Genomic DNA, 18,251 nt, shown 5'->3' with positions numbered 1-18,251 from the left:
GGTAGAAACCTCAAGCTCGCCGTCTAATTGTTAAATAGTGCCCTCCGGCGAGCGGGCACTATCGCGTCACGTGTTCAATTTAAACCAATCAGAATCGGAGAAAATTTAGTGGTGAACTATAATCGCTGATAGAACACGATCACCCGCCCGTTGCTCTTTGAAGGGACAATTATTCTAAATTTTAGGCTTAAAAGTACATAACATTGTAGTTTTTTGGACTGAAATCCTATAAAGTTTCTACTAAAACAATTAAACTACGACCCCAAGTTTTTACGAGCGATGGTCAACTCAGCTGCGCCTCGTTGACTATTCGAATAAAATATTTTAAAAATACTAATATAAAATAAATTTAATTTTGAGATCAATAGCAAATAACATTAAATTAAACGTAAAATTAAAATTTCAAGAAATTAAGGCAGGGAGAGAAGTTAAAATTTCTTGCCCTGCTCCATTTCGTCCTGTATTGTTCACTTATAAACTATTGTAATATAATCTATTGAGAATCGAGGAATAAAAAATATGAAATACTCATATAGACAATATTTTGATTTTGAGATCAGTAACAAATAATAGCAACATATTTGCTATTTTAATCTTTAAGTGGATGAATGTGCGTCATCGCCGTGTAAGAATGGAGCGAGTTGTAAGACGACTGAGAATGGTTACAGCTGTCAGCCATGTCCTGCAGGATGGAAGGGAATAAACTGCGATGAAGGTGTGAAGAATTTATATACAGATTACTTTATAGAAAGTGCACATTATGGCTATTTATAAACGAGTTGCAAAACTTTGGAAAAAGAACGAGTGAGCGCAGCGAAAGAGTGAGTTTTCCAAAGTTTTGAACGATTGAATAAAATTCCGTACAAAGCACATTCTGTGCTGTAATTTTGTTATTATATTTATAACGAGAATCCAACCATTGTACACTTGACGTGATCTTAGTTTATATCAGTTTGACATATCACAGTTAAGCGCAGCTCTTGGGAAAACAAGGCTGCAAAATACACATCGCTTTCTCGCTTTCTAAGCGAAATCGCTATTTAACAAAGAAGAAACATTACTGGCGACAAACTCTCCTAGACAAAGACTTTTTTTAATAGACACACGCGTTACATTTCAAAAGCAAAACGTTTGGTATCGCATCGAAGAATCGTCGCTACAAGCAAATGAACTGAAAGAGCTAGAGAATTTTGAACATAAATAGTGATAACTCAAGGAGTCGGCTAATTAAACAATAAATTAATTACGACGTTCATTTTACATTAAAAAATGTCCGTTTACCTACCACCGTGTACACACGAGTTTCAACATTCTAGGAGAGCGTTTTACTGTAAAAATAGACCAGTTGTAAAAACTCGTGCGAAACTGAACCCGGGGCTGTAGTGTCGTATTGTTTCATATCCTTACTGCTGAGGACATCGATGACGTCATTTCCCACCTTTGCATGGCTGTTTGTGTAAAGCTGCCAAACGCCAACTCGTTCCCAGGGTCTCTCTTGGCCAAACGCTGGCTGAAAATATGGAAAGTGATCGAGTTGTGAAGTTCACTCAAGCCGAAATGAAATTAGAGTCACGTTCAGCGCAGATCAGATGGGGTAAATTGATAATTTTAAACAATAATCTTTTATAATTATTGTTTCTAGATATAAACGAATGTGAAGCGAGCCCTTGCAAAAATGGAGCAACATGTGAGAATCAACCAGGAGGATATTCGTGCAGTTGTATGAGCGGTTACACAGGACAAAACTGTGAACAAGGTACATATATATATTGCACATAAGTGCACTGGAATTTCTAGAAAATACTTGATTAACATCCATTTTAGGTTTTGATCTTTCTTTGAGGTAAGTTGAGGAAACGAAGATAAGTATTTAAATTAATACTTTCATATTAAATCGCGTGCAATGATGCAGCGCCAGTTTGGATCTTTCAATGTGGTGTAAAAATTTTCTTGCTTAGCTAGGCATTTTTCTACCACAGATATCAACGAATGTGCAAGCAGTCCATGTGCCAATGGTGCTACCTGCCATGATGAAGTTGGACGATACACTTGTGAATGTCCTGCTGGCTATAAAGGAACAAACTGTGAAACTGGTAATAAAACTTTGCCCTGAATTTCATTGCAACAAAATCACATTAGCAAGCATAAGTGAAAAACGGCAGCAACACAAGCATATAGAAGAGAAAGCAAACAAAGTCATTGTGTTTTAGATTGAGAATAAACTTATATTGAAAGTGCCAAAAAATTTATTACGAACCAGACGTTTCGGGCTTAGCCCTTCATCAGTGGCAAATCGATCGTGTTTTAGTCTAAGTTTATATCGCGTTTTGATCTTAGTGCTTGTGTAATGTTTGCGTTGATTCTGTTTACACAGTGAATAAGGTAACTGATGTAGTTGGGCTTGCTTCGCTAGTCGAAACAAATTAAATTTCGTGTTTCTGACACCCTGACGAGCCTTATATTGGAAAATACAGTTGATAAATGTGGTTTCGTCTGAAATTTTTTACAAGGCACAGGAAACTATCAGACTGTAGATTTACTTCTACATTGATTAAGTTGGTAAGGTCCACGATGTCGAAATCACACTGTTAAGAACGCTTAGACATGTTTAAATTATTTTAACTATAATTTTCATCATCGGCTTGTACACGTGCATCTGGAGGAGAGGTTTGCCTGTTATTTACTAATAATCGGAAAAAGTTGTGTAATTGACGTCTTTATCTTAATCCTTCTTGTCCAGACATTGATGAATGCGAGGTTGATCCTTGTTTGAATGGCGGTACTTGTGTTAATTCTCCTCCTGGAAGCTACACGTGTAACTGTGCTGAGGGATACAAAGGAGACCACTGTCAGGAGGGTAGGACTGATTTAACATATAGCTTACAAATATGCCACATATCAATTGCATAAAGGATTCGGGTCAAAGACAATCTCCAACCCAAAGTCCACCGGCCCCTCGGTAAGCGGTAGGTCGCTGGGACGGATTCTGGGAAAATTAAATTGCTGCTTTGGTGTGTGCGTCGACGGCGAGGTTGAATATATATTGCTTTGCAGAGGGCAAAGAAATGCGCAAAAAAATATAGCGCAATGTCAATACGAAGCGCCTCTATTACTTCTCAAGTTTTTCTTTAAATGTTATTATTAACTATTAACTCCCCTCGTGACCGTTAAATTGAAACACGAAACTCCCCGCGAGGAAAGTTAATAGTTATTGGTGTTAGTAACTTGAGTTAATAACAATTAAAACTTGAGACGCGTTGTATTGACATTGCGACAGACCGATTACTGTTTGAGACTCGCAACGTAAACCGCCTTCGCTCTGATTCAAATCGCCCCCAAACCGGTGAAAAAAGACACAGGAACGCAGGTAAAAAGGAACATTTTTATTTTAAATTCGTGAATAACTAATGTAGCGTTTGGGTGTCCTGTGCATATTACTTCCAACTGGCGCCTTAGAAATGGAAGATGGGATTTGTTACTGATTACTGATTCTGGTTACTGATCATCAAAAGGACCTTAACTACTTGTATCGCAAGGAAAAATAGCAAACTAAAAAATAAATGTTCTGAAGTTTTTATTACCTTTCTATATCATTTTGACTTTATTTCTAATAGACACTAGAGAGATTTTTGCCATTCGGGTAATGATCAATTACGTACTATTCCATGCATAGTGCTAATGGAGTCTATAGTTGAAACGTTTATTTTTGTTCTGATGTATGCATTTCCACAGGTAAATAAAATCTATTTTTCCTCCCATGGACAATATAGATAACACAACTTGCGTTATTCGTTTTGGCGTCATGATGACACTTAAATTCGCCCATGTCCCTTTAAAACTATAATGGAGCATGAAGGGCTAAACGTGATTGTATTAAAAAATGTGTCATTTGGCTCATCCAATATCTAAAAAGATCAAATCAACTCTAACAGACCATGTTAAGGGTTAATTGTTACTTTCTAACTAGCGTTATTTTTTGGCTTTGCCGTTTCTTATACGCACTTTGACTCCACTTGATTGCTTAACAATTTTTTAACTTATAGGGTGTGAACAAATGTGTCACATCCAGTGACGGAAAGCTGACTGATTTCAAAAAGTACGGTGGATCATCAAGGTGCAAGACTTATGACCAGGGCCTTGGTGTTGGAATGAGACGAGCAAACTTTGTTTACACCAGGTAATTTATAAACACAGTTTATAAAGGTCTCATGTCACTTAAACATTTAAATCACTTCATTTTCAAATTAAGTCATGTTTATCACTATGACTTTTATTTTGATCTCTAATGCACTGCTCAATAGCATGCTGATACTTCAGCACTTGGCATGGAGTGTTATTCATGAGGCATTACCAGCGCCAAAAACTAATGTTAGCTTAATAAATTAACTTTCTTGCCTGAATTGTATTGGAACATTTTTTCTAAAAGTACGGTTTTAAGTGCATGCTACGGCCAGACAGTTAGGCGAAGCAACTTCAAAAAACTGTTAAACAACAATTTCAAGAGTTTTAGTGGCTAGTAAAACAAACTTGGCCAGAGTTGAGTGGGAGGGGAAATAATTATATCAAGTCTAGCGTGATGCTCCGGAAAAATTGACAATGGTTGTTTTGTTTCCGTACTGTGAATAGTTGGCAAAAAAACGTTTAGAAATTTGAAATAACAATCCAAATGTTACTTTTCTTTGTTTCCTTCAGGTAAACAGAAGAACCTTCTACCTTAAAAAGAATGATTGCATGGGAGTAAAGAAGAAGCACACGACTAGTAATGGATAAACTAAAAATGGGCGGTGTCGTTTAAGCTAAAAAACGGTTGGATTGGGGTTAACTGGATTGTTTAATTTTTAATTGAGTAAACTTGTAATAAGGGTGGAAATAAACGTGAAATAAACAAGGAGTTGCATGGGAATAAGTAGTTGGTTGTTCATGAAGCAAACTCATACTGTTATCTTGTCATCCCTTCAAAATAAACACGTTCTTGAAGTTTAACTGCTATTTTGCTCGAAAAACACAGCTTTCAGTGGCAATTGAGAAGTCGCGTGATATGATTCGAAGCACGTAAATAGAGTATATCTGACTACGAGATTCGGCAGAAAATTCCACTTTTCGTGAAGACATGTGTCCCGTGCCTTGACAAATTTTTGCTGGTTGCAATTTTCGTTTCGATTCCCAAAAAAAAGTAAAAAAATAAAAAAATAGAAAGCGTGAAGGTTTTACAGTTATAATCTATTTGAATAACAACAGTTTACGGCTCGCCTTAGGGGCCACCTTGTTTTTATGTGACAGGCTTTCTATTTTTGTTATTGGCCTGATGATGGTTCGGAATAAACCGAGTATAACCTAGGATGAAGGGGAAGGCATTAGTGATTATGTTTCGAAAACTGAGATAATATTATACTCCCTTGCCCACTCCCTCAAAAGAAAGTCAAATTTCCTGCGAGCCTGAAGCCCTATGTGTTGGATAATTGTGTTTGATTCTTCAAATGAAGTAATTTCACTTCACTTCACTTTTCGAGACCTTCAAGTTCTTCTCGCCTTATAAAGTACTCCCATTATTTTTTTTTTCAATATAATAAAGGTGGTCTAGACAACTTACTTCCATTTAAATAGCTCAGCTTGCTCTTCGATGAAATTAATGAAAGTTGAACTGAAAGATGTTCATTGTTCACAATCCTTGATTCTTACCTGCTAATGGGAATCGTTAAATGCTAATGACGATGAACCACAGTTGTGCACGGGTGGCTCGCTTATCTACTTTTTCCAGTATTTTATTTTTTATATTAACTATTTCATTTCGGTATTAAAAGCATATGCAAGTTTTAACCGCTAGATTGCGCTGTCAAAGGATCAAATTGCGCCCTCACCCTGTTCCATAAAAACTGAGTTGTCGAATGGTAAATTCGTGACTTCGCGAGATGGCGAAATTGATAACTTTTCTGCAAGCCTGAGATCTTTTCAGCCTTACAAAAGAAATGGAGACCCCGAGAATACGTCACAGAAAAATTCGAGAAAGCGAGACCCCTGAAATATGGCTTGCAAATTCTGCGAGATGCGCATTTTTTAAAAATAATGTAGCTGAGGCTCAAAAAAATGCTCAAGCAAGTTCAAGTTCTGTTTGCTGTCGTTTAGCGTATCATGTGATACATAGGTAATAATAACAAAATATTTATATAGCGCTTTTGGGAATAACGTTTAAAATATTAAAACACTATTGAAAATAATAAGGTTGCACGCACGATGGTATAAAAAGAAATCAGAAATCTCTATTGTTCTTTCTCATTAGCATTTAACGATTCTCATTAGCATGTAAGAATCGAGGTTTGTGAAATCGCTCTTTTTTTCGTCTTGGCAGACGAATTATTAAGATAGTTGGTCTGGACCGATAATCCGTCTGTTTGCCCGTATTTATACACAGACGAATTATCGCACGAACTAAAAAATGCTCGCCTAATTAAAATGCAAGTTCGTCCAGACGGATCATCCGTCTCTAGTATAAATCGGGCCAGTAATAATACAATAATATAAAAACGTTTACCCGTCAACAAACGTGCAAGGTTTACAAAATTTATAAAAAGGTCAGACTATTGTAATTTTATTGAACCTACATAAACACCTATTAATTTTGTAAAAGTTCGCTTTAAAACGTTCAGTTCTATAAGTTATTTGTTGCATTTTGCTTTGATCTGGAGTATTGTTCTATTTTTCAAACCCTATATACACCTACGTACAATTTGTGTAGTTCACAAGAACTCAATAGTTTTGACTAATTAGATTGCACACCTACTGCGTGATATAGACCATTCTTGTGTTTCCGTTTCTGTTTTGCTTTTGTTTCCATTTTGTTGTTTTGAAGGATTGTTCTGTTTGCAAACCTGTAACTCCCACATACATTTACGAGTGCAACTCACTGAAGCAGTCAACAGTTTTGACTAATCAGAACGCACAACTTTGCGTGAAACAAGGCCATTCATGTTTAATGTTTCTGTTTTGCTTTTATTGTTTTGGAAGATTGTTTTATTTGCAAACCTGTTACTCCGACTTTCATTGTGATAAAGGGTAAATCCTGTTAAATATTGTTTTGTTTCCTTTTTTTGGAGAATTATTGTATTTTTTACAATAATAATAGAGGGAAATGGCCTGGCAAACATGAAAGGAGCAACAAAATGGCCAATATTTATGTAGGAAGGTTTTTGTTTTTGCGCTCATACCCTGATTAAAAATATAACACAAACAGCGGTGATAAACATTATGAAAAATCGCATTTTTATAAACTTGACGTTTCGTATGCTAAACTTGACGTTTCGTATGCTTGTTGAAAAAGTTGAAGCAGTTGAAGCAGTTGATTTCCGATGACACCAAATTCAAGCCACTAACGCAAAATCCAACTAAATCTAGGGAAGACAGTCTCTCTACATATCTCCGAAAACTGAGAAAGGATAAAATTATTGATGACACTACTTTCCACAAGATTTTACCTGGTGGGTCGTCTCCTGGTGTTTTGTATGGCCTTCCAAAGGTTCACAAAGCCGGATGCCCTTACCGCCCTATTGTTTTCTCTGTCAACACCTACAATTACAATCTGGCTTCTTACCTCGTTAGCATACTTCAACCTATTTCCACTAACCAACACACGGTTAAAGATTCGTTTAGTTTTGCAGACTGGGCCAAATCGTACAAAGATAACAATGAATTAATGTGCTCTTTTGATGTTAGTTCTCTTTTTACAAATGTGCCACTAGATGAAACAATACATATTTGTCTAGAAAAATTGTATTCTCTTCCTGATCCACCTACATTGCCCCGTCCTGTTCTGCAGAAATTGTTGGAGTTCGCCACTAAGAAGAGCCATTTCCTCTTTGATGGCCAGTACTACGACCAAATTGATGGTGTAGCCATGGGTTCGCCTTTGGGCCCAGTTTTGGCTAACATCTTCATGTGCCACTTTGAGGAAAAGTGGGTTTTGAACGCCAGATTTCGTCCTTCTTGTTGGTATAGATATGTGGATGACACCTTCACCTTGTTTGACAGCAAAGACACTGCTAACGGGTTTTTGCGGTATCTAAACAGTAGGCACAACAGTATCAAGTTCACTATTGAATTTGAACAGGACAATGAGATTTCTTTTTTAGACATTCTTGTCAAACGTTGCCCCGACAACACTTTAATGACCTCTGTCTACCGGAAGAAGACTTTCACCGGCCTCTACACCAAGTGGGATTCATTTACACCTCGAAAATACAAAATTAATCTTATCCGCACACTTACCTATCGTTGTTTCCGAATCTGTTCCTCTGCCTCATTATTACAATCCGCTATTAAAGATCTCAGGAAGCTCTTGCTGCAAAATGGTTACCCTCAAGGCATTATCACGTACAACGTTAACGATGTTTTGAACAGACACAAAAACAAGCCAGACACCCCTGTTGCGACAGTTCCTAAAAAAGATGTCATAATCCTGTTACCCTACTTAGGTCGTCCGAGCATCCAAATCACTAAACGCCTTAAATCCTGTGTATCCAACTTCTACTCTTTCGTCAACCTCAAGATCATTTTTCAGAACACACGCCGCATCAAATCCTTCTTTCCGTACAAAGACCGCCTCAACCGTTCTCAACGATCTAAGGTCATCTACAAAGCTAGCTGCTGGGACTGTGACGATCTTTACATTGGGAAAACAAAACGACGATTGCATGACAGAAAAACTGAACACTTTAAGGCCCTCACTAAATGCGACCATCAATCAGCTATTGCTGATCACATAAAAACCACAGGCCATAACATCAAATGGGATCATTTTGAAATCCTCGCGTCAGGCAAAACTGACCTCCACTGCAAGATTAAAGAGACCTTATACATTAATGAACTACAACCTTCTTTAAATGCCAATGTCGGCAGTGAGAGGTTGTTACTTTATTAACCAAAATGTAAATATTAAGTTACTGCTGTAGATCAATTGTCACAGTCTCGGTTCCAGACCCCTTTCATACAATATATAAATAGTTGCCAAAAATTTTAACGGTCATACTTTTGAAAATGTATGTAGCTTAGCATACGAAACGTCAAGTTTATAAAAATACGATTTTTCATAATGTTTATCACCGCTGTTTGTGTTATATTTTTAATCAAGTTACGATGGCCTGAAACCAAGAGTCTATACGCTCATACCCTATGCATGTATTATTTTTTGACCAATCAGGCTTAGTATCTTCGACATTAATGCAGCATATATAAATGCTAGCTCAAGCTTAAGCCCCACACTTCAGCGATTCCGTCGCCCCTAAAGTGAAGATATCACAAAATTCCAACCGTAAGTGAAACAGCATCAGGTGAGAATTATTTTGCTTTGGATAGGCTTCAAACCTGCGGAATTCTTGATCCCTCTGAAAGGCCTTGGTCGTGTGTGTCACTCGCACTATTTCACCACTGCCTTTATTTTGCTAGGGATTTAATATCCCCGCCGAGCCGAAATTTGCGAATACTGCGCCATTTGAAACTGATCGAGGCATGATTTGTGCAAAATTCCAGCTTAAATCTACTCGTGAGGATGGGTTGTTGATTTTTGTTAACCGTCGTGGTCAAATCTCTTCGCAAAACTAGAAACTGTAACCAATTCTAATATCACGTTTTTTGTTTCAGTGAGCTAAACAGAAGAACCTTCTACCTTAAAAAGAATGATTTCAGGAAAGTAATGAAGGAACAGACGACTAGTAATGGATAAAAAATAAAATGCACTGTGTCTTTTAAGCTAAAACACGGTTGGATTAAAATTAAATGGATTGTATAATTTTTAATTCAGTTACTTGTAATAAGGTTGGAACTAAAAGTGAAATAAACAAGCAGTTGCATGAGAATAAGTTGTTGGTTGTTCATGAAGCAATATTCGTCTATTATCTTGTCATCCCTTCAAAATGAAAAAGGTATATAAACAAACGAAACAACACATTGGAAGAAAATGAGTTTATTGGTGAACTGCTGTTTACACAAGCGTTCAGCAAATGGTTCTGGCGATCTGAGTGGTGAGTGATCTACGTCTCATGGTCAAATTTAACAGAACAAGAAGCTTGAGAAGCTTGAGATGCTTAAAATCGGGCGCTTAATAATTAGCTAACTGTTTTGACTTGAAAGGTAGGGTACAGTACAGTAAAAATCACTGGAAAAACAGTCACTTAAACCTATTCAGGCCGGGGGGCTTTTGAGGCCCACGCTGACTTTGGACGCTTATAACTTTTTCAAGATTCAACCAAACGCTGCCAAACTTTGCGCGTTTATCTAAAATTTATCTCGCAATAATTTGGTAGGATTAGTTATTGTGCCAGAAACTTGTAACCATGGCAACGTCATTTTGACAGGCTTGTTTTCCCAAATTTGAATTTTTCGTGTTTCTATTTAATAATGAAAATCTGGAATGTTTTCAAGATTGCATTATTACTTAATGACATAATGGTCTCAATTTATAAAAATATATTTCGCACAATACAAATAAACGATTGAACCTTTTTTTTTTTTTTTGTCATTTAGACATTTTTTATTCATTTTTCAACACATTTACAAAAACATTTTTACAACACAAAGAAGAAAAAGAAATAATGAAGTTACAAAAAATAAATAAATAAATAAATAAATTTACACTCGCACAGGGCTACTTAGCAATAATATTGAACTTATTTTTTGCATTAAGCTTGTTCTGGCTGCAGAACATTTACTAACTTTTCCCATTTTTTAAAGTGAAGAGAGAGTTTATCTCTTTTCCTGGCGATATAAAGTTCAATATTAAATACACGTCGAATTTTGGCGAAAAATCCCGAAAAGGAAGGTGTGCTATTCTGGCATTTCCTAGAATAAATGTAATGTTTGCCTAACAATAGTATATGATTGACCAAGAAGAAATCCTCAATAACATCGAATTTACCAAATATCAGATCTGTTTCGGTCAAATTCCCAACATATACATTATTGTCTCTCAGCCAAGATAGGACGGATTTCCAGAACTCAGAGGATTTGGTGCAGGAAAAGAGTAAATGCTCGACGGATTCTACCTCTTCCAAGCAGAAAGCACAAATGGGAGACTCGACTATACCAAGACGACATAGTTTTTCGTTTGTAAAGACAATACGATTAAGAACTTTATACTGAAATTCTCTGGCTTTTGACTCTAAGGTGGATTGAAATGGTAATGAATAAACTTTATTCCAATCAATGAGCGTGTTTGGGTACTTTTCCGTAAATCTTTGTTGAGCGGTGGGCGGGATATACTTTTTTCCTCGAAAGAAGTTGTAAATATTTTTTGAAGGCACATCAATAATTGGGATTGATTTGTTCTCTAACGTAACTAAAGGTTCATACGGTATCGGATCGATTATTAACGGCAAAGTTGAGGTTTTAATAGTTAAACGCCAGTGTGACGGGAATGAGTTAACAATCCTCATAACAAAGAAATTTTGCTCAGGATTCAAACCGGAGTGCAAACCCTCAAATGCCAAAGCGTTTGCCGAAATTAAATCTCCAACTTTTAAAAACCCTAATTCCGCTATATCTCTCCGGTATATTGATTTTTTGTCGATACAGCAAAACCTGTTATTCCAAAAGATCTCATTGACTATATCGTGGAAAGAGTTTGGCGTTTTAGCTTTTAGCTCTGACCACGCTTCAAAACATTGTCTGTAATATATTGGTAAATTTACATTTAATTTAGAGATTTCGAAATTACAGTGCAACACAAAACGCCCCCCAACTGGCAAAAGATGGTTGTTTAAAATTGTTTTCCAAGGGCTGCAATTATCTTCCAGAAATTTTGTTAAACAAGTGACTCTTTTTGTTCGGATCATAGACTCAATGTATAAACGATTGAACTAGACGTCTAGAAAATATAAACTTGTAACACTTAGCAAAGTGCAGCCTTTTCGCAATACTTAATAAAGGCGGGGTTTTTACCTGAAGACCAATTTTTCCAACGCTTTAGGTGGCTGACGCATTTCAGTATTTTCCAGCCTTTACATTTTAATGGAACAGTATACAACTCCTAATCAGGTAACTACTATTGTCAAGAAAATGATCCCAACTTATTGACCAATGATTAGGTACTTGTTTAATACCATTACTGTAATAGCAACTGGTGAAGAATAGTAGTACTGACCCAAAGTATAAGGGCTGGAAAACACTGAAAACCATTTCAGCCGCGTTTCAAGGAATCCAAAAAAGCTTCACTTATCCCATATATATTTGTTTTGCAGTATTTTGTTAATTTTTGGACGATTTTGGGGGATGTCTGGGAGGCGATAGTTTTTCTCAAAGGATTAGTAAAATTTAGACAAATAAGAAATATTGGAGATTTAATGTGATTTTAAAATTTGAATTTGAAGTTAAAAATTGGTGGACGGACACCAAACAGTCTCCTGACAACCCGGAGTGCTCTTGCGAGGGGGTCAACTGTTTGGAGGTGTTTCCATTCTTTTCTTCAATCCCTTCTTTAAATCTCTTAAAGTTCCATTCAAATTCAGGTAGAACCCCACCTTAAGTTTTGTTCTTGTGAGAAAACAACAGAAGTCAAAGGTTGCGTGATATAACCAAGCATGGATTTTAATTCTCCCTCCCTTTCCATCTCCTTAGCCTTTCACCCCCACCTGTCCCTCCCTTTCTACTCTCATTCAATTTAATGTTTGTTTACATTTCCTAACCAATTCAGTATCGTACTAATCTGTGCCAAGCAATCGGATAATAACAGAAATGTACCTTAATTTTGATCTCCCATACCAAGACCTTAGAGTATAAACCGCTAATAAAACAAAACACACTTGATAATAATTCTCTGAGGTTATACACCTTGCAGCATTAACGTACTAACGAACTTGATAACAAACCCCATGTCGTACTAAGGATTTTTACTGATCAACATAGAAAATAAGTTCACAATGGTTTGTTCCCAAAACGTTTTTTACTGTACAGAGGGTCTGTATATTGACCTGTAACTTGTATACCGTATTGAAAAATTCAGAACGAACCGACTTCTGCCCGCTACCATGATATCATGTTGAAAAATTAGCTCGTTCGAAACCGTAGCAAAATCGTTAGAGACAGACAAGATACAGCCGTTTACTGGCAGTCTTTGAAAATCCTGAATTTCGTCAAAATGAGCCAAAATAACGTTTTAAAATTTCCTTTATCAATATGGTTCTTATCTTTTTATTCAATTGTATGAACTGCTTTTATGCAGTACTGTCCACAAAGATTTCAATTTCCTCAAAGTTTCGGGACAAATGGATACAAAATATTTCGTGCAGAATGTAATTTGATTAAGCGAAGGTTTTCACGCCTATAAATACTTCAAGCAGTGAATGAAAAACCGTTTTGTTTTCATCGATGAGAACCACTTTCAAATAATAATCAGATCATAATTATTAATGTAAGGTCTCGCTATCGGCAGAGATACTTCTTTTTTGCAAGTTCAAATGTATGCAAATTTCGTGTGATATGTAATTCGATTCCATTGTCTTGTTTACAAACTCTTTCTTAAGAAAGTTGTATTTTCGTGCAAAACCCATTGGCCTGTTTTGTTTTCCTGATCATGTTTGTCTGTGATTTTTACAAAACATGTTGTCTTTTTTTTTCGTAACTTTAAGTTGTACAAAAATTCCTATTTTGAACACAGATGTCACTTCCGGAATTTCTCATCTAAAATTCAATTGGTATTTAATTATAATAATTCGAAGTTTTCATTTTCAAGTCATCTTTTCATTCGATAGCTTTACTGATCTCGTAAAAAATTCCATTCAAGTTCACACCAATACTGTACATTGCCAATGTTTTGCTGACGTCTTGAGAAGTGTCTTACTAACGTCACTAGTCAAATCTAAAATATATCCAAACCAAGTTGTGCAAACATTCTACTCTTTGTGACAGGCGACTTTCACGCCCAACTGTGCGGAAATGAAAATCGACATACTTCTTGCTAAATATATATATATAAAAAAAATAGTTTTAAAGTGGAGTCCGCCTCAAAAAAATGTACCTCCAGATCACACTGCTATTTGTAGAAACCAGCAAAGCGTCTAGTTTCAAAGTTTCCCACAAAAACATTGCGTGACATGAATGACGTTACCCCTTTTATTTACAAAAATAGCTTCAACTTGTCAAAGCAACTACAGTTTCACAATGGTGATTATTAGTACTTTACCCCTAAAGCTTTTTTCTCTGTCCTCCCGCCGAAGCAAAGAAGAGAACCAGATTGCAGATTAGCCCAAAAGTCGACCTACAACGATTTACTGTCAAAACTGAAATGAACCCGATTGGCCCAGGCTATCCCCGTCATTTTTAGCCGACAGGAGACTATCGTCTAGAACGACCAAAGGGTAAACTATAAATCGGCCACGCCCGATTAATTAATGCAGTATTATAGAATGTACATCTACAATTTCTCATTTCTTATACCATCTTTCAAAATGCAAATTATATAAAACTTCATGGTCTTCGACCATGCCAAAAATCAGTATATTTTTAACACCAATCAACTTTTTTAATTTCGGTTAACATTCGCCGATTAGTTATTATTTCAATGTTTCAAAATTACGCTTACAAGCGCTATAAAACGGAACATGCTACAAGCTTTCTTAATTTAAATACAATGTAAACAAAATAATGGCTGTCCTTCCCATCTAAAAGCTAGAAATTTTTTTAATACAGCAATTGCTTATTGGGATATGGCTTTAGCGAATAATCATAAATCGGCGTCAAACATGATAAATTAAGACTTCAATTCAAAAGCCATAAAATCAAAGTGACAACTTTAATGTAATCAATCATCTTACTAGTAATGTGCATTTAAATACAAGAGAATTGGGATACCACAGATAAAAGTGAACCGAATAGTCAGGAATAGGCATCAAAAACAATAAATTGAAGAATTCCTTAGCAATATATCCTAAATCAGAAGTGACTATTTTTATGAATTCATTCTGCATGCCGTCATAACCAAATAAGAAATAGAGAGCGAATTTTCAGCATAAGGTATTATGACCGACCTTATTTTAATTAGAATGTTTATGTGCCAAAAGAAAGTTAGTAATTTTATCGAGATAACGGCAATTGAAATCAGTGATTTATTCATAACAATCGATTAAGTTTTTTTTTTAATTTCGGTTAACATGAGGTTCAAATTGATTATAATTTCAAATTTTCAAAGGTATACTTGTGAACATTATGTAACGCATCAGACTACCGTACTTTTTACTAAAAAACAGTGCTAAAAAGGCCTTCTTTACTACATCACAACCTTTAAGATATAAAATAGTGTTTTCTATATGCAATAGCGAGGAAATGAGTTAACGACCAATGGAGAGAGCACTTAACATAGACATCACGAAAGCTCAGTTTTTTTCCTTACGTCGTTATTCTTATGTCATTATATTCCTCCTTTGCCGCAATGTTTTGTTGTTCACACTGTTGACATACCAATCGCGCTGTAGCTACGCTCTTTCTTGGTTGTATTTTGTATACCGAGGAAACCTTGAATAAAAAAAAAATGAAAACGTTCAATTTCTCAACACCAGTAATGTAAATACTGAAGCCAGTTCTAAAAGCGTAGCCAATTAGGTGAGGAACGTGCAGCAGTTAGGGACCAGAAATTGTTTTCTTTACATACAACTGTGTTCCCAACAATAAAGGTTCGGCTTTAATAAATTTGTTCAAGGGTTAGATTGTCCAAAGTTCTACACAATGAATGCGCTAAAAAACAATAAGAAAAATATCCTTATACCAATAAGAAATATATGAAAAATATGAAATTATTATAAGAAGATATGCTTCCAAGTAAAGAAAAAATAACAATAAACAATACTAATTAACACCCTCTGTAAAGCATAAGAAGACCGGAAACAGTATCAACAATGACTCATCAGTGATACATGACACCACTATCTCTCTGAATTTGTATGCATGCGCTTGATGCGTGCACCATCAAAACCAAAAGCGAACTTAAGTGAAATTATGAAAAAATGTTAATGTTACTTTCTAGAGCCCAGCTTTTTTACACTGATACGATGCTTCCAATTTAATTGAAATAAAATTTGTTTTTCTTATACAGCAATTGCTTATGGGCATGTGGCTTTAGCGAATAATCACGAATCGGCGTCAAACATGATAAATTAAGACTTTTAAAAGTGATTATTTAGTCGTAAACCATAAATCAGAAGTAACAACTTTAATGTAATCAATCATCTAACTAGTCATGTGTATTCAAATACGAGGGAACTGGGATACCACAGATAAAAACGAGGCGAATATTCAAGAATGGGCGTCAAAAATAATAAAATTAAAGGCTTCCTTAGTAATATACCGTCAATCAGAAGTGACCATCTTTATGCAAATCATTCTTCATGCCCGATGCCATAACTCGAAATGTCATCAACGACCTAATAGAAAGAGCGCATTTTCAGCATATAGTATTGTGACTGACCTAATTTTAGTTTAGACTGTTTATGTGCCAGACGAAATGAGTAATTTTATCGAAAAAACGACAAGTTGAAATCAGTATATATTTATACCAATTCATTGATTATTTGAATTTCGGTTAACATGGGGTTCGAATCAAGATAGTGGATGAACTACTATTCAATCTCGACAATGATAAGGTGTCGGGTATGGTACTTGTGGACTATACCAAGGCATTTGACATGGTGGACCATGAACTGCTACTACGGAAGTTAGAGGTGTATGGGGTTATTAACAAAGAGCTAGTGTGGTGCCATTCATATCTCTCAAATAGGCAACAGGTGGTACAAGTGGGCGGTGAAGTTTCTTCGGAAATGCATATGGCTTACGGGGTTCCACAAGGATCTATACTAGGACCGCTATTCTTCCTATTGTTCATAAACGATTTGCCACTACACGTTTCAACTCAAGTAGACCTATATGCTGATGACACCACTGTCTGTGCCGCAGCTGACGTCGCCAATCTGCATCTTCTCAATGACTCTCTCAATACGTCGGTAGGGGAGATTGAGTCCTGGGCGAACGCGAACAAGCTTTTGTTAAACGAGAAGAAGACGAAGGTCTTGATGATCACTGGCAATCGCCTTGCTCCTAAGACAGGTGTTGAACTGTGCGTTAAGGCGGGAAACGGCGCCACAGCATTAGATAATGTATCAAGTGCAACATTACTTGGACTTGACATAGATAGCAAACTTTCGTTTAACGAACATGTAGAAAAGACATGTAAAAAAGTGGCCTCCCGTATTGCAATTCTTAGAAAAATAAGATCGTTTTTGCCGTTAGCACAACCCAAACAATACTATAACGCCTTAATACAACCTATTATAAATTATGGTAGCATAGTATGGTCGGTGTGCAACAAAGAATGTCTAAACAGAATTCTTAAACTACAGAAGCTCGCAGCCAGAGTCATTCTCTTTGCAGAACCGCGTGCATCATCTGTGGAACTTTTTAATAGACTGGGATGGATCCCAGTACACGAACAATGTAATATAAACAAATGCGCGCTAGTCCACAAACGGATCTATGGAAACGTCCCTACCTTTTTAAGCGACCAACTTGTGTTAAATAGCCAAGCAAACAAAAGAAGCACTCGCTACGCTTATTTTAACTTGCGCTGCCCGAAATTCAGAAGGGAGACAGAAGGCGGGCGCACTTTTTCTGTTTCTGCCACCCGCCTTTGGAATGCTCTCCCTATCTCAAAAAGGCGAATCGAACAGCCGAACCCCTTTAAAGAATCTCTCAGAGATCGGGTGTTTTCGGAGCAGCAGCTTTTACATCATTTTATTGTATAGTTTTAACTTTTTAGCTTCATATATCGTTTACTATTATGCATATTCGTATTCAATTTTCAATGTATATAGTGTTTTTATAATATTCTAGTGTAATTTTTAGGGAGGGCCACAGGTTTCTTAGCTTTGCTATTTAGTGTTACCCTCATTTTAATTAAAGTCTTTATTATTATTATTATTATAATGTCACACTTGCAAACGTTATGTCGATATTGTTCGTCCATTGATAGTGATAAAAAGACCAGCAAATATGAATTTAATATACCTAACATATATATCAAATTGTTAATGTTAAAAAGTTAGTTCAACTTATTCAAGACTACTTTTACTTTTGAGGTTGCCTTGAAGTCTTACATATTTCTTTCCTTCGGCCAATTATGTCAATGTTTCGAGTTTGTTACCACGAGAACGTTGCCCTATGGGAGAAGTATGGTTTATATATTTAGAACACATGCCTCGCAAAAGTGAAAGAAAACATATAAT

The 18,251-nt window shown here is 36.2% G+C and overlaps 1 long non-coding RNA gene and 1 pseudogene across 2 annotated transcripts in view; one reads left to right on the top strand and one right to left on the bottom strand.

Annotated features, from left to right (window-relative positions):
• The window catches only part of LOC144661091 (uncharacterized), a 206,403-nt pseudogene that overhangs the window by 32,702 nt on the left and 155,450 nt on the right, over positions 1 to 18,251 (top strand). The window lies entirely within an intron of this gene.
• On the bottom strand, positions 7,379 to 8,686 carry LOC144661129 (uncharacterized). The gene is made up of 2 exons (XR_013572210.1): positions 8,260 to 8,686; positions 7,379 to 8,053 (listed from the first exon to the last, which is right to left on the bottom strand). It is a non-coding gene; the product is annotated as an uncharacterized LOC144661129 (long non-coding RNA).

The sequence above is a fragment of the Oculina patagonica genome, chromosome 7 (genome assembly GCF_052425735.1).
Source record: "Oculina patagonica isolate OP01 chromosome 7, crgOcupat, whole genome shotgun sequence".
Lineage (NCBI taxonomy): Eukaryota > Metazoa > Cnidaria > Anthozoa > Scleractinia > Oculinidae > Oculina > Oculina patagonica.
The sequence above is the reverse complement of the archived record's forward strand: the minus strand, read 5'-3'. Positions and strand labels throughout refer to the sequence as shown.